Source organism: Hyperolius riggenbachi, chromosome 10 (assembly GCF_040937935.1).
Source record: "Hyperolius riggenbachi isolate aHypRig1 chromosome 10, aHypRig1.pri, whole genome shotgun sequence".
NCBI classification, from domain to species: Eukaryota; Metazoa; Chordata; class Amphibia; order Anura; family Hyperoliidae; genus Hyperolius; species Hyperolius riggenbachi.
This window is the reverse complement of record NC_090655.1, coordinates 223,952,345-223,970,192: the sequence shown is the minus strand read 5'-3', so window position 1 is coordinate 223,970,192 and position 17,848 is coordinate 223,952,345.

Below are 17,848 nucleotides of genomic sequence, written 5' to 3'. Positions count from 1 at the left end.
CATGTACAGATAGGGACCAAGAGGGACTATATAAGATCTGCTGCCTATAGTTATAGGACACCATATACTAATATATTTTGGGCGGCTCAAATCTTGCTAGTTAAAGGACAACTGTAGTGAGAAGGAAATGAAGGCTGCCACATTTATTTCAATTTAAGTAATACCAGTTGCCTGGCAGTCCTGCTGGTCCTCTGCCTCTAATACTTTTACAAAAATACGAGGGTAGGTAGAAGGAGGAGTACACTCCAATTAAAGCACAGTTATATATACAAAATATAAATTTTATTCAAGTATTGCAGCATATAAAATTTCTTATTCCAATCTAAAAGGTGTACACCCAGGGGAGAATAGCCGGCCCTATCCTATCTACCACTCACTCATCCAATCCACCATGCATACAGGGATAATGTTCAAATTGCATGCTGAGCCAATATAGGAATGCCCACAAAGCTATGCAAACGATGATGCAGATTCCTTCAATAGTTGCATTTAGGCAAGCACTGAGAGTTCCCTCTTGTATGGACACGGAAAGAGTGGTCCAACCGCTCTAAGCCACAAAAAATATAGAGATCACAGTCTGCAGATAACAAACGGCAAGTAGCAAGCCAGCAAAGCATGAGTAAACAGCCAACAGCAAAGCAGTGCAGGGAGCCCACGATCATCCGATATACTGTACCCGTTCCATGCAGTCTCCGGGTATCAAGAATAATAACATGGTGGCTCACAGTTCACTGTACGGTAAGCCTGAAATCCAGGAAAAGGCAGACTTGCTGTAATCCACAATATGGGGAAGACGCTGGTCCGCTCAAACACAGAGGCTAGAAACGTCCAAGTTCGTGACAGGACTGCATGCTGTGCCAGCAAGGATGTCCGGGTTGTGCGGCTAAGTAGAGTGGAATGAGGCAGAGGGCGGGCATGCTCCACGAGGGTTACACCGGCACGCCGTGTGGACCCGACATGTTTCGCCGGTTCACTTCCGGCTTTCTCAAGGGGGCGTGTCAACCAATAGGATACACGCAATCACGCAAACGCTGACTATTAAAGCTACTCAGCGGCCAATCCGGGCGCAGCCGCCCATACCAGCAACCCGTCAGCGGAACCAAAACAGTGTCCACAGACAAGGGAAGAAGATAGGGGCGGGAGCGTCCGGCGGCCATTACATCGAAGACCAAAAGCAAACAAAGGTTAGGCTATTAAAGTGGAATAGTGGCTTTTACAAAAAAAGAAAAATAAAGAAAAATATATCAATGAAACGGCGGCCACAGAACTGGAAGCTGGGCCCCGTATTGGAAACTATCCAAATGAATTGTGCACACGATCAATGACAATAGCCACAAGGTGCGTGGTACAGCTACAGCACAGGGCCAGGTCATGTCCAGTGTCTACCAGGCCAGGGGCACAGATGCCATTGATGCACCAAATAATGGCGCATCAGTACACACAGGACGCCAGGGAGAGGGAGAGACCAATAATCACAGCGGCAAGAAGGAGGAATAACTCTGTGAGTCATTCAACCCAGGGGGAGTGGTGGCATTTAGTTCGAAAATCCACCGTGCTTCACGTTGGAGGACCAATCTGTCAAAATTACCCCCCCGGATATTAGTATGTATACGATCCAGGCCTATGACCCTAAGGTCATGGTATTTCCCCCATGTACCGTCTTAAAGTGTCGAGCCACCGGGGACAGAACTACTGGATCCTTACTTTTGATCTTAGATATATGTTCATTGATCCGTCTCCTGAGTTCCCTCTTGGTCTTCCCCACGTAAAAAGCTCCGCAGGGACAGACCAAGAGGTATACCACCATGATAGTGTCACAATTAACAAAATGAGAAAGTGTCCAGGTTCTGCCATCCGGCAGGTCGACAACTCTCCCTACCTGCATAAAACGGCAGGCTGTACAGCCACCGCATCTGTAGGTCCCCGTCACCCTACAGTGTCTGGTGGTGTCTCCTGATCCAGAAAAATGGCTGTTAACTAAAAGATCCCTTAGGGAGGGTGCCCTCCTGAAAGAGACTTTGGGGAATTCTGGAATCAAGGAACTCAATTTGGGGTCATTGCGTAAGATATACCAATGACGTCTCAGGACATCCATAATTAAACCACCCTGGACACAGTATCTCGTGCAAAAGCATATGTCATTCTGTGCACGCGTGGAGCTTTGTTGTGCTCCGATCAAAGCCTCGCGATCAGCATGAGCTGCGCGTTGGTAGGCGCGTCTGAGGTGGACATCGCGATATCCCCTATCCCGGAACCTCTTGCGTAAATCACTAGCCTCCTTCTCGAAGGAAAATGCCTCAGAGCAGTTCCTTCGCACCCTCAGATACTGCCCGGTAGGAACACCTCTGACAGTGTGTGGGGGGTGGAAGCTATCCGCTCTCAGCAGAGAGTTTGTAGAAGTTTCTTTCCTATATAGGGTGGTGGTCACATAGCCCTCACCATCCAAGGAAATCTTTAAGTCCAAAAAGGGGATAGCCCTGTCGTCCACCTGAAACGTAAAACGCAAGTTACGTGTATTATCATTTAGCTGATGCACGAATTTTGTGAGCAGCTCCTGCCCACCTGTCCAAAATAGTAAGATATCGTCGATGTACCTGTGCCACGCCAAAATATGGCACAGGTACATTGACAGAGAATCGTCCGAAAAAACCTCTCTCTCCCACTCCCCCAGGTACAGGTTGGCGTAGGATGGGGCACAGGTAGTCCCCATCGCCGCACCCTGCACCTGGAGGTAGTGGATCCCCTCGAATACAAAAATATTGTTCTTTAAAAGAAATTCAAGTAAGGATAGCAAAAACCCATTGTGTGCTGCATGCATAATGCTTAGTTCGTTCAAAAAGGTTCCCACTGCCTGGATGCCTAGATCGTGGGGGATGCTGGAATAGAGAGCCTCCACATCGAGAGCCACCAACAATGTATCGGCCGAGACCTGTAATCCATTAAGAATCTGTAGCAAATGCAAGGTGTCTCTAACATACGAAGGTAAAGACTGCACATGCGGTTGGAGAAATTTATCCAAATAGATGCTTGCCCTTTCCGTCAGGGAACCCCTGCCAGATACAATCGGGCGGCCCGGAGGGTTAACAATACATTTATGCACCTTAGGTAGGGCATAAAAGGTAGGTGTAATAGGATTAATTACTTTCAAAAATTGGCTCGTATCATCACTGATGACTTTTCGACGAACAGCGTCATCGATAATAATGGACAAGTCAGCCTGACATCTGGTGGCCCGCGACATGGAGACCCTCCTGTAACATTGTTGATTGTCCAACATCTCCATACACATGCGTTTGTAGTCACTGTTAGTCATAATGACTACATTACCCCCTTTATCAGAGGGCTTGATCACCCAGTCTTTCTGTTCTTTTAATGCATTCAATGCTTGTTTCTCCAGCTCATTAAGATTGGAATCCATAGGATTCTCAATCCTTATGCGTAATAAATCATCCTCCACTACCTTCATGAATGTCTTCAAGCTTGAATTGAGTGAAAAAGGGGGGAATTTAGTGGATCTGTTCCTAAGTCCCACATCACCAAGCTGTGGCTGAAATGCTGGGGGGGCACAAACTGGGCCCCCCAATTCAACCACATCAGGTATGTCAAGATTATCCGGATTTGCCTCCAGATCTTCTAGAATTTTAAGGGCCCTCAAGTCGTCCTCTGTCCAGAGCTCACCCGGGGATAGCCACTTTTGACTTTGCGGTTTATCGCTGAACAATGATTGTAGAAGAATCCTTCTGCCGAAGATCTGAAGATCAGTGACAGCTTCAAATCTGTCCATGTTATGGGTCGGGCAAAAGCCCAGCCCCCTGGACAGAAGTGTCATCACTGGTTCAGGTAATGGTGTACCAGTCAGATTAATTACCTGAAGACCACTCTGGTCCTCGGAAGAAGCTCCCCCGACTGACATATTCATGTTCAGATCCCCAGGTGGCCCTGGCCTAAAAAAGGTGCAGCAGAGGACGACGTGGACGCCCCATAACCACCAGCTGCCCCCCGGCCGCCTCCTAGGCCACTCGGCTCCTCCTCGTCTGGAGAGGAGCATGACTGGCTATCTCCCTTCTTATCTGTCTGTCGATTATTTTTCCTCTTTTTCTCCTTTCTCTCCTTAGATTGAGATCGCGTATTATAGCGGCCCGTCCTATTTCTAGCAGAACCTGAACTCTGTGAGTCGGCTCCGCTAGTCCCACCGACAGAGGAGTCAGACTCCTCGGTCGCAGGAGGGCGGGTCGGATCCTTCTTCCCCTGTGGCTTAGGTCTGCCCGATATGGGGCGTTTGATTCCCCACCTATATGCAGCTCCGATTCTGTATGCAGTTCTATCTCTAAGGACCTTCTGATCGCGAGCGACCACAAGGTCCTTATTAAATTTACTTATATACGTCTCCAATTCTGAGTTGCGTTTTTTATATAGTGGATCAGAACTGAGATTTTTGAGGGTCTCAGTAACGCGTACGATCTCGCTTTCAGTAGATTCGAGATCAGCACTGTCAAGTTCGTTCATAAGTGTGAGACAGGTTTCAGCGCAGTTCTCAAAATTTCCTTCCCATCTTTTTTTAAAAATGGGATTGGACCGCTGGTCCTTAAATGGTTAAGGGGTAAAAACCCCCGGAATGTGAAGTGGTTAAGAATAAAACTACCTACTGTAAGTGAAACCTATATAGAAAAATGGTCATTCCCAGTGAATTTTACAATGGTAGACACACGTATTTAACAAGTTTACAGTTTTTTTCATGCTAGTTCTATTTTAAATGTACTGTCAAATACAAGGGTAAACTGTTGGAGGCTGAGGGTGGAGCTATTAAGTGAATTTATCCATGTACAGATAGGGACCAAGAGGGACTATATAAGATCTGCTGCCTATAGTTATAGGACACCATATACTAATATATTTTGGGCGGCTCAACTCTTGCTAGTTAAAGGACAACTGTAGTGAGAAGGAAATGAAGGCTGCCACATTTATTTCAATTTAAGTAATACCAGTTGCCTGGCAGTCCTGCTGGTCCTCTGCCTCTAATACTTTTAGCCATAGCCCCTGAACAAGCATGCAGCAGATCAGGTGTTTCTGACATTGCTGTCACATCTGACAAGATTATCTGCATGCTTGTTTCTGGTGTTTTATTCATACACTACTGCAGCCAAATAGACCAGCAAGGCTGCCAGGCAACCGGTATTGCTTAAAAGGAAATAAATATGGTAGCCTCGATTTCCCTTTCACTACAGTTGTCCTTTAAGGGTAATTCTGTGGACCTTGGGATGGGCGCTTGGGATTTGAAAAGTAAAATGGGTATCTCAATAGTCAGTAATTACATATTGGGAGTATCTCAATAACTCAGATTTTAGCAGAATTAAAAAGTATACCTGAAATGACATGGTGGGATAAAAATAGCTACATATGGTCTTACTAATAACTGTTTTTTGGGGTTGTTTTGCACAGCTTTTTATCTATGCAAATGAGACAGTCAGATAGCAAGTGGAATTCTGTTCCCCTGAAAAATGAACAGAAGCCAAAACACTTTTATTAGGCTGTCCCAAAACAGTCCCAAAAATGGTTTGACAGTGAATGCAAGGCTCTACGTAATTCGCTAAGGGCAGCCTCTAACCAAAAACACAGAGACCCCAACAACCGAGACCTAAGGGAAACCCATGACCACCTACAGAGACAATACAAAGACACCCTCAGGCAGAAAAAACAGAGCCACATCTCCCACAAACTCCAACAGCTGGAGGACTCCCTCCAAGACAACTCATTCTGGGAGACCTGGAACCATATCGGTGCAAAGCCTAAAAAAAGCCCTCTTCATATCCAAAATGGCCACATCTGGCTCCACTACTTCAGGAACCTCTACAAAGACATCCCAGAAAATGCCCAAACCCTGGAGCAAAAACAAATAACTGCAAAACTGAAGGACATGGAGGAGACAATCAAGGACTTTCAAAACCCTCTGGATACACCAATCACGGTGCAGGAAATAAGAGAAAGAACAAAGCTGATAAAATGTAAGAAGGCTAGCGGTACCGATGGCATCCTGCCAGAGATGATCAAATACAGCCCCCCGGACATACATGAGGCACTTGCAAGACTATTCAACCTTATCCTGAGGGCGGGCTCCTTTCCTCAGGCCTGGAGTGAAGGCCTCATAACACCCATCTACAAGAATGGAGACAGATATGATCCAGCAAACTACAGAGGAATCTGTGTCAGCAGCACACTGGGGAAACTGTTTAACAGCATCATCAATAAGAGGATCCTCTCCTTCCTCACACAGCAGGACGTACTCAGCAAAAGCCAAGCCGGGTTCATGCCAAACCACCGCACAACCGACCACATCTACACACTGCACAGCCTCATCAAGACCCATGTCCACAACTCACGTGGCAAAATACACGCTTGCTTTGTTGATTTTAAGAAGGCGTTTGACTCAGTGTGGCACCCAGGCCTTTTCCTAAAACTCCTAGAGAGTGGAATAGGAGGAAAAACCTATGATGTCATCAAGAGTTCATATACTGGGAACCAATGCAGTGTGAAAGTAGATGGGAAGAGAAGTGCGTTCTTCAAGCAGGGTCGAGGAGTCAGGCAGGGCTGCAGTCTGAGCCCAACACTCTTTAACATATACATTAACCAACTGGCTGTAGCCCTGGAATCCTTCCCAGCTCCAGGCCTCCTCCTGCATGACCGTGAGGTGAAGTTCCTGCTGTATGCAGATGACCTTGTGCTGCTCTCCCCAACAGAGAAAGGACTACAGGACAGCCTGTCAGTATTGGAGACTTTCTGTACCACATGGGCACTGCCCATCAACCCAAAGAAGACAAAAGTGATGGTGTTCCAGAGGAAGAATGGAAATAAAACCCCTACCTCCTCATTTATATTAAATGGCTCCCCACTGGTGTCCACTAACAGCTACACCTACCTGGGGCTGGAGATCAACCAATCAGGAAGCTTTAAACCAGCAGTACAGGCCCTGAAAGACAAAGCCCGCAGAACATTTTATGCCATCAGAAGACAGCTTTACCACCTAAAACCACCAGTGAGAGTGTGGGCAAAGATATTCGACAGCATCATCACCCCAATCCTGCTCTATAGCAGTGAGGTATGGGGCCCGGTCACCTACCCTGACCAATCAAAATGGGACTCCAGCCCAACAGAAATCTTCCATCTAGAGTTCTGCAAGTATCTCCTCCAAGTCCATCGAAGCACTTCAAACTCAGCTTGCCGGGCAGAGCTAGGCAGGTTCCCACTATGGCTTACTATCCAGCAGAGGGCACTCTCATACTGGGCGCATATACAGAGCAGCAACCCCAGCACTTACCACCATAAAGCCTCACTGAGCCAGGGGGGCGAGGCCATACCACGCGCTCTCAAGCAAAGCATCAGCAGCCAGCCCAGCCAAGGCCACCAACACAGGCTGACAAAAGCCCAAATAAAACAGACTATAGAAAGCTGCAAGGAACGATACATAGAGGAATGGAGAAGTGACATAAAGAATTCCAAGAAACTCGCTGTCTATCAATCACTACAGAGGGAGTACACAATGGCTCCATATCTGGGGAGGCTACATCACCACAAAGACAGACAGGTCTTGAGTTTGTACCGTCTGAGTGCCCACAGCCTGGAGATAGAGACAGGGCGGCACAGACAGACATGGAAGCCCCGGGAGGAGAGACTGTGCAGACAATGCGACCAGGAGGTCTTGGAGGATGAGGCCCACTTCCTGCTACACTGCAGCAAATATGCACCTGTGAGGACCGCCCACTTCCAGAGACTCTCCGCCCACATCCAGGATTTTACCTCCACAGATGAGGAGCGGAAACTCTACATCCTACTGGGGGAGGAGGAAACAACCGTGCAAATAGCTGCCCGATATGTCACAGCCTGCCACCAACTGAGAGGAACATGATACCACATGGACTGTATTCCCCCCCAATACCCCCCTATGGACTGTATATCCCAGTCCCCCATGCTGCCCCTTACATCATCCACACACCTATGGACTATATACCCCAACTCCCTATATCCTTCCCTATTCCCACAAACCCCCCCCCCCATGTTAATGTTTTGTCTTGTTTTGCTTTGGCAATGCTAAATGTATTTGGTCCTGCCAATAAAGCTTTTTTGGATTTGGATTTGGATTTGGCTGTGAAAACAATGGTGATAACTAGCGTTCACTCAGGCTAAAATATATTTATTTTTGTTGGGAGCTGAATGAAGCAGGCTTTAAAGGGGAACTGAAAAGAGAGGTATATGGAGGCTGTCATGTTTATTTCATTTTAAGCAATACCAATTGCCTGGCAGCCCTGCTGATCCTCTGCCTCTAATACTATTAACCATAGCCCCTTAACAAGCATTCAGCAGATCAGGTGTTTCAGTTGTTCAGACTTTAAAGTCAGATCTGACAAGACTAGCTAAATGCTTGTTTCTGGTTTTATTCAGATACTACTGCAGAGAAATAGACCAGCAGGGCTGCCAGGCAACTGGTATTGATTAAAAAGAAATAAACATGACAGCCTCCATATAGCTCTCTCTTCAGTTCCCCTTTAAAGGGAACTAGAGACGAAGAGTAGCTAAAAAATGAAAAAAAATGTTATACATACCTGGGGCTTCCTTCAGCCCCATCTGCATGGATCGCTCCCACGCCGCAGTTCTCCGCTGCCTCTATCGCCGGTACCGGGTCCCGTCACTTCCGCCAGACGCGACCAGTTTTCCGCATGCGCAGGGGCTCCCACCTGCTCTTTACGCATGCGCCTGCGCAGTACAGAGGGAGTGCACTGCGCTTGCGTCGACTGGGCAAAATGACGGGACCCGGTACCGGTGGACAGAGGCAGAGGAGAAAGGCGGCGTGGGAGCGATCAAGGCTGATGGGGCTGGAGAAAGCCCCAGGTATGTATAAAACAAAAAATTGAGACAGCACACTACTGGCTGCAAAACTTTGCTGTATTGAGCGGACAACAGACACTACATGTTACGGTTACGGATACAACTATCCTTCATCAGGTGTCAAACAGTTTGACACCTGATGAAGGATAGTTGTATCCGTAACATGTAGTGTCTGTTGTCCACTCAATACAGCAGAGTTTTGCAGCCAGTAGTGTGCCGTCTCAATTTTTTGTTTTGAATGCGTTTGTAGCTGTGTGAGCAATCCAGCAGAGACCAGGCACCGGCAAATATCCAGGCTAATCCAGCTCTGTGAAACTGTTTCTCCAGCATTTCTACAAGTTCCAGGTATGTATAAATCTGTTATGCTCTTTGTCTCTGGTTCTCTTTAAAGCGAACCCAAACCAAACATTCTTTTAATTCAAAATATTTAGTTGCACCACTCTGACACATACAAAGATAAATAAACACTCCTTCAAGCCTATGAGCTTTTTAGTGCATGCTTTTCACCCGTTTCTTTTTATAACTAGGGTTATACAGGTGCCCGGCTCCCGCCCGATTGCTGCTCATCCCCCCGCTAATACATTACTCAGCCTGGATCCAGCGATCGGCGCAGGCCTCCCAGAACAGCTTCAGTCTTCACTATGGGGAGGGCGACGTCATGCGCAAACCCGAACCTCCCCATAGAGAGAACAGAGCTGTGCAGGGAGCCTGCTCGATTGCTGGATCCAGGCTGGGTAATGTATTAGCGGGGGGATGAGCAGCGATCAGGGGGTGCCAGGTACTTGTACTAGCTAGCCTAGTGCTAGCTAAAGGTTTTACAGGTATGGGATCAGTTAAATTTATACTGGGGGACTCCTGGGGCCAGCAAGCGGTATGCCTGACACAGTGGAGGTTAACCACTTAAGGACCACAGTCTTTTCGCCCCTTTTTCTCCATTCAGACCACTGCAGCTTTCACGGTTTATTGCTCGGTCATACAACCTACCACCTAAAGGAATTTTACCTCCTTTTCTTGTCACTAATACAGCTTTCTTTTGCTGCTATTTGATTGCTGCTGCGAGTTTTAGTTTTTATTATATTCATCAAAAAAGACATGAATTTTGGCAAAAAAATGACTTTAGCTTGCTGTGCTGACATTTTTCAAATAAAGTAAAATTTCCTATACATTTGAGCGCGAAAGTTATTCTGCTACATGTCTTTGATAAAAAAAAAATAAACCATTCAGTGTATATTTATTGGATTGGGTAAAAGTTATAGCGTTTACAAACTATGGTGCCAAAAGTGAATTTTCCCATTTTCAAGCATCTCTGACTTTTCTGCGCACCTGTCAGGTTTCATGAGGGGCTAAAATTCCAGGATAGTACAAATACCCCCCAAATGACCCCATTTTGGAAAGAAGACATCCCAAAGTATTCAGTGAGAGGCATGGTGAGTTCATAGAAGATTTTATTTTTTGTCACAAGTTAGCGGAAAATGACACTTTCTGACAAAAAAAAGAAAAAAAAAAGTTTCCATTTCTTCTAACTTGCGACAAAAAAAAAATGAAATCTGCCACGGACTCACTATGCTCCTCTCTGAATACCTTGAAGTGTCTACTTTCCAAAATGGGGTCATTTGTGGGGTGTGTTCACTGTCCTGGCATTTTGGGGGGTGCCTAATTGTAAGCACCCCTGTAAAGCCTAAAGATGCTCATTGGACTTTTGGCCCCTTAGCGCAGTTAGGCTGCAAAAAAGTGCCACACATGTGGTATTGCCGTACTCAGAAGAAGTATTATAATGTGTTTTGGGGTGTATTTTTACACATACCCATGCTGGGTGGGAGAAATATCTCCGTAAATGACAATTGTTTTATTTTTTTTACACACAATTGTCTATTTATAGAGATATTTCTCCCACTCAGCATGGGTATGTGGAAAAATACACCCCAAAACACATTATACTACTTCTCCTGACTACGGCGATACCACATGTGTGGCACTTTTTTGCACCCTAACTGCGCTAAGGGGCCCAAAGTTCAATGAGTACCTTTAGAATTTCACAGGTCATTTTGAGAAATTTTTACCCCATTTTAGAAAGAAGACACCCCAAGGTATTCCGTTAGGAGGATGGTGAGTTCATAGAAGATTTTTTTTTTTTGTCACAAGTTAGCGGAAATTGATTTTAATTGTTTTTTTTCCACAAAGTGTCATTTTCCACTAACTTGTGACAAAAAATAAAATCTCACCATACTCCTAACGGAATACCTTGGGGTGTCTTCTTTCTAAAATGGGGTCATTTGTAGAGTTCCCATACTGCCCTGGCATTTTAGGGGCCCTAAACCGTGAGGAGTAGTCTTGAAACCAAATGTCGCAAAATGACCTGTGAAATCCTAAAGGTACTCATTGGACTTTGGGCCTCTTAGCGCACTTAGGGTGCAAAAAAGTGCCACACATGTGGTACCGCCGTACTCAGGAGAAGTAGTATAATGTGTTCTGGGGTGTATTTTTACACATACCCATGCTGGGTGGGAGAAATATCTCTGTAAATGACAATTGTTTGATTTTTTTTACACACAATTGTCCATTTACAGAGAGATTTCTCCCACCCAGCATGGGTATGTGTAAAAATACACCCCAAAACACAATATACTACTTCTTCTGAGTACGGCGATACCACATGTGTGACACTTTTTTGCAACCTAGGTGCGCTAAGGGGCCTAACGTCCTATTCACAGGTCATTTTGAGGCATTTGGATTCTAGACTACTGCTCACGGTTTAGGGCCCCTAAAATGCCAGGGCAGTATAGGAACCCCACAAGTGACCCCATTTTAGAAAGAAGACACCCCAAGGTATTTTGTTAGGAGTATGGTGAGTTCATAGAAGATTTTTTTTTTGTCACAAGTTAGCGGAAAATGACACTTTGTGAAAAAAACAACAATACATATCAATTTCCGCTAACTTGTGACAAAAAATAAAATCTTCTATGAACTCATCATACACCTAACAGAATACCTTGGGGTGTCTTCTTTCTAAAATGGGGTCACTTGTGGGGTTCCTATACTGCCCTGGCATTTTAGGGGCCCTAAACCGTGAGGAGTAGTCTTGAACCCAAATGTCTCAAAATGACCTGTGAAATCCTAAAGGTACTCATTGGACTTTGGGCCCCTTAGCACAGTTAGGCTGCAAAAAAGTGTCACACGTGGTATCGCCGTACTCAGAAGAAGTAGTATAATGTGTTTTGTGGTGTATTTTTACATATAACCATGCTGGGTGGGAGAAATATCTCTGTAAATGACACATTTTTGATTTTTTTTACACACAATTGTCCATTTATAGAGAGATTTCTCCCACCCAGCATGGGTATGTGTAAAAATACACCACAAAACACATTATACTACTTCTCCTGAGTATGGCGATACCACATGTGTGACACTTTTTTGCAGCCTAGGTGCGCTAAGGGGCCCAACGTCCTATTCACAGGTCATTTTGAGGCATTTGTTTTCTAGACTACTCTTCACGGTTTAGGGCCCCTAAAATGCCAGGGCAGTATAGGAACCCCACAAGTGACCCCATTTTAGAAAGAAGACACCCCAAGGTATTCCGTTAGGGGTATGGTGAGTTCATAGAAGATTTTATTCTTTGTCACAAGTTAGTGAAAAATGACACTTTGTGAAAAAAACAATAAAAATCCAATTTCCGCTAACTTTTGACAAAAAATAAAATCTTCTATGAACTCATCATACACCTAACAGAATACCTTGGGGTGTCTTCTTTCTAAAATGGGGTCACTTGTGGGGTTCCTATACTGCCCTGGCATTTTACGGGCCCAAAACTGTGAGTAGTCTGGAAACCAAATTTCTCAAAATGACTGTTCAGGGGTATAAGCATCTGCAAATTTTGATGACAGGTGGTCTATGAGGGGGCAAATTTTGTGGAACCGGTCATAAGCAGGGTGGCCTCTTAGATGACAGGATGTTTTGGGCCTGATCTGATGGATAGGAGTGCTAGGGGGGTGACAGGAGGTGATTGATGGGTGTCTCAGGGGGCGGTTAGAGGGGAAAATAGATGCAATCAATGCACTGGGGAGGTGATCGGAAGGGGGTCTGAGGGGGATCTGAGGGTTTGGCCGAGTGATCAGGAGCCCACACGGGGCAAATTAGGGCCTGATCTGATGGGTAGGTGTGCTAGGGGGTGACAGGAGGTGATTGATGGGTGTCTCAAGGTGTGATTAGAGGGGGGAAATAGATGCAAGCAATGCACTAGCGAGGTGATCAGGGCTGGGGTCTGAGGACGTTCTGAGGAAGTGATTGATGGGTGGCAGTGACAGGGGGTGATTGACAGGTGATCAGTGGGTTATTACAGGGAATAACAGATGTAAATATTGCACTGGCGAATTGATAAGGGGGGGGTCTGAGGGCAATCTGAGCGTGTGGGCGGGTGATTGGGTGCCCGCAAGGGGCAGATTAGGGTCTAATCTGATGGGTAACAGTGACAGGTGGTGATAGGGGGTGATTGATGGGTGATTGATGGGTAATTAGTGGGTGTTTAGAGGAGAGAAGAGATGTAAACACTGCACTTGGGAGGTGATCTGATGTCGGATCTGCGGGCGATCTATTGGTGTGGGTGGGTGATCAGATTGCCCGCAAGGGGCAGGTTAGGGGCTGATTGATGGGTGGCAGTGACAGCGGGTGATTGACGGGTGATTGACAGGTGATCAGGGGGGATAGATGCATACAGTACACGGGGGGGGGGGGGGGGGGTCTGGGCAGATTAGGGACTAAAAAAAAAAATAGCGTTGACAGATAGTGACAGGGAGTGATTTATGGGTGATTAGGGGGGTGACTTGGTGCAAACAGTGGTCTGGGGGGTGGGCAGGGGGGGGTCTGAGGGGTGCTGTGGGCGATCAGGGGGCAGGGGGGGGGGGGAAATCAGTGTGCTTGGGTGCAGACTAGGGTGGCTGCAGCCTGACCTGGTGGTCCCTCGGACACTGGGACCACCAGGGCAGGAGACAGCCAGTATAATAGGCTTTGTATACATTACAAAGCCTATTATACATATGTGCAGCGGCGATCCGGGTGCTAGTAACCCGCCAGCGCTTCCGAACGGCCGGCGGGTTACAGCGAACGGTGGGCGGAGCCAGTCCCCGGCGGCTGATCGCGTCACGAATGACGCGATCGCCGCATAGCCACTCCCGCAGCCGCCCCCGCCGATGGGCGTATTGCGGTCGTTTGGGCCCGGACTTTGCCGCCGCCCATCGGCTGGGGGCGGTCCTCAAGTGGTTAAAGGACAACTGAAGTGAGAAGGATATGGAGGCTGCCATTTGTATTTCCTTTTAAGTAATACCAGTTTCCTGGCAGTCCTGCTGATCCTCTGCCTCCAATACCTTTAACCATAGACCCTGAACAAGCATGCAGCAGGTCAGGTGTTTCTGACATTATTGTCAGATCTGACAAGATTAGCTGCATGCTTGTTTCTGGTGTACTTCAGACACTACTGCAGCCATATAGATCAGCAGGACGGCCAGGCAACTGGTATTGTTTAAAAGGAAATAAATATGGCAGCCTCCATATTCTCACTTCAGTTGTCCTTTAATTCCAGACACCAGACATGTCATATATAGTTTGCAAAAGAAGCACAGACTCCCCGCAACACAACAGAGACATCTGATGCAACTGACACAGCGTAGAGTCTGGGGATGACAGTTCTGTGCTGTCTCCATTCATGGCCGGAATCTGATGCTGTAAACTAAGCTTGTGACTCCCGAGGACTCTTTCACGCTGCACGTAAATTATTCCGTTTACCGCTACTGAACAGGACGGATGTGAACATATCCTATGCAAAGCAATATGATTCACTCACATCAGTCCTTTCAAAATAGATCGGTTCAGCCCGTTCAGACACGTGAAACGCAAGCTTGAGTCCTGCATGATTTTTCTGGATTGGCCAGATGAACAATATCAAACAAGCAAACCAGTGGGGTTGTTTTGAACCAAAGTTCTTGTAGTTTATTCTTTCTTTGCAATCTCTCCAAATCGCGGACAAAGTACATGGATACAAAGACCAAACCTCCACTTCACATACAAAGACTGCCTGACACGTGTTTCGCGACCAAATCCGCTTCCTCAGAGGCACATCGTATACAAACATCCGTAGGTTTACGATAGAGAACACCACGATCTGGAATTTCAAAAGAAGAATGCACTCAGCGGCGATGTCTGCACACACATGAGTTGCAGGATCTGTTCAGCCCGTTCAGACACGTGAAACGCAAGCTTAAGATTGCATCACTGTTATACATTTACAAGTGTGGGTATAGCAACATAAGGCTTTCCCACAGAAATAAGCAGCTGTAGGGGATTTTCCTATGGAGGTGTAGGAAAGTGTCAGAGCACAGCAAAGATGGCAAGGCCATATTTCCCATTAGGCACATGCCTAAAGGGCCACTGTTGGAGGGGCACTTACTGGGGTAAATTTATTATATATTTTAACCCTTCTCAATCCTATGTCAGACTATGTCCAACACTGGCCTTTACCAGTATAAGCCAAATATTGGACATAGCCCGGCATTGGAAAATGGTACTCCTAGCGGCAAGGTCATATACGCCCACGTAATATTTAAATCAGGCACATGCCGGATCTTTAACCTTTTGGGGACCGGCTGAAACCCCCCCCCCCCCCCCCCCTTTACAGACCAGGTCATTTTTCATGCGGCGGGACGGGGGGTGCATTTGGGGGGGGTTCAGGCAGCTGGATCCCCAGTGTGGCAAGCTGGGCCTAGTTTCCCTCTTGGAGCCTGGTACAACCCCCCCCCCCCCCCCCCTTGAGTCAGCAGCCTTTGCTCACCTCCCAGGCTCCAGCGATGAGCAGCTGTGGAACCTCCGCTCTCGCCGACATCCTCGCACGTACTGCAGCTCAGTTCCGGGTCACGGCTTCATGACGTCATCAAGCTGGGACCTGACACTTAATGCAGAGCGAGCGGGGATGCCGGCCAGACCGGAGGGGATCCCCAATTGCGGGTGGGGGGGGGGAGGGGGGTCGGGGAACGTCAGAAAGGTGAGTGGATCCCCCCCTCCCCACCACAGCTTTTATGGTGATCACTACGATCCACTGCCGATCGTAGTGATCACGTGATCAGGACAGGAGCCAAACGCGATGGTTCCTGATGACTGAGGGGAGATGTCAGTTGTCATATGACAGCTTAATCTCCTGGGTAATCTCTCGGGTGCGCACGATCATGGTGGGAGCGGAAACGGCGGGCGGCGTAAATCCTACGCCGCAACAGGCTTAGACAGCCACAAATGCGGCGTAGGATTTACTAAAGGCGGTCCCCAAATGGTTAACAGCGACCCCCTCCCCCAAGCAGAATGTTTCCCTCCTTAAACTTTCCACTGAAAGCCTCTCCCCTGTATGTTCTGCCATTGTCCCCCCACCCCTCCCTATATTAACCACTTCAGGACCAATGAATTTTCACATATCAGCACTGCTCCCATTCATTCGCCATCAACTTTATTACTACTAATCACACCTAAATAATCTATATATTGTTTTTTTCAAGACAAATTAGGCTTTTGGTGTGTGATAATTTTGTTTAGAAATTACCTTATTTTCAGGGCATTTTAAAGGGAAAAGAATGGGGAAAAAACACGCTTTCACCATTTACATCCATTATAGCTTTACAATAAACAGTGCTAACTATAAGTTAAACCCACACATTTTATTAGCTTATTCATCCTGGTTATAACAAAGTTTAGATAATTTATGTTTCTAGCACAATGTATACAAGTATGCCAGACGGCACTGCAGAGCAGGGATGCTCAAATCCGAACTTTGGATGAATCCGGATAGTTGTTATCCGGATTTCACCCAGTTAAATCAAATCACCTGTGTGGGGGGGGGGGGGGCTGGCGAACTTACCTCTCTAACGTCTTCTTAGGTCCGTCCCTCGGCACTTACTACGTTGCGGTCCAAACAGCGGTCACGTGATTACAAACACTTCCTCCTTCTGGATTGAAGGAGGAAGTGTTTGTATTTACGTGACACGTGTGGACCGCATCATAGGAGGCGCCGAGGGACGGACCCAAAAAGACGTCAGAGAGGTAAGATTGACACCCCCTGCCCAGCCTGCACAGGTGATTTGATTTAACTGGGTGAAATCCAGATAGCAACTATCCGGATTCATCCAAAGTTCGGATTTGAGCATCCCTGTTTCAGAGTTCACTGTGCGATGCGCCAAGTTTATAGGGAAGTCAACACTCCAATCCCAATTGCAATAATGTAAAAGGTAGAGGCCGGCACCATCTGTTTAAACAAGCTCTTTAATTCTTTAAAAGAAACACATGACAGTATAAGGCGACGTTTCGGAGGTGAACCCTCCTTTCTCAAGCCCTGTCAGTGTACACTCTGTTTCTTTTAAAGGACACCCGAGGCAAAAAAAAAAGTGAAGTACCTGCATCAAATTTGAATGCACGGAGGACGCCATCCGCGCCCTCCATGTAGCTCCGCTGGGTCCCCGCTGTTCAATGGCCCCCCCCGGGCTGCTCCCGACCCCACAGCCCGGGCTCTCCTGCCTCATGTAAAATGGCCGCGGCCTCCCCCCGATCCACGCTACAGGCTGTCTCCTGTGCGTGGATCGGGAAGGGGGGGGGGGGGGGAGGGAGGCTCTAGAGCTGCGCAGCTGCACTCGCGTCTATGCGGACTGTGCAGCCACGGCCAGCTCCGACGGCCATTTTACATGAGGCAGGAGAGCCTGACCCAGACTGTGGGGTCGGGAGCTGCCCAGAGGGGTGATTGAACAGCGGGGATCCGGCGGAACTACACCGAGGGCACGGATGGCGTGCATTCAAATTTGATGCAGGTACTTAACTTTTTATTTTGCCTCATAAGTCCTTTAAAGAATAAAAGAGCTTGTTTATACAGATGGTGCCGGTCTCCTAGCACAATGTATGTATTGTATTTGGAAATAAAGGTGTGTTTTTGTTTTTCATTTTTTGCTTT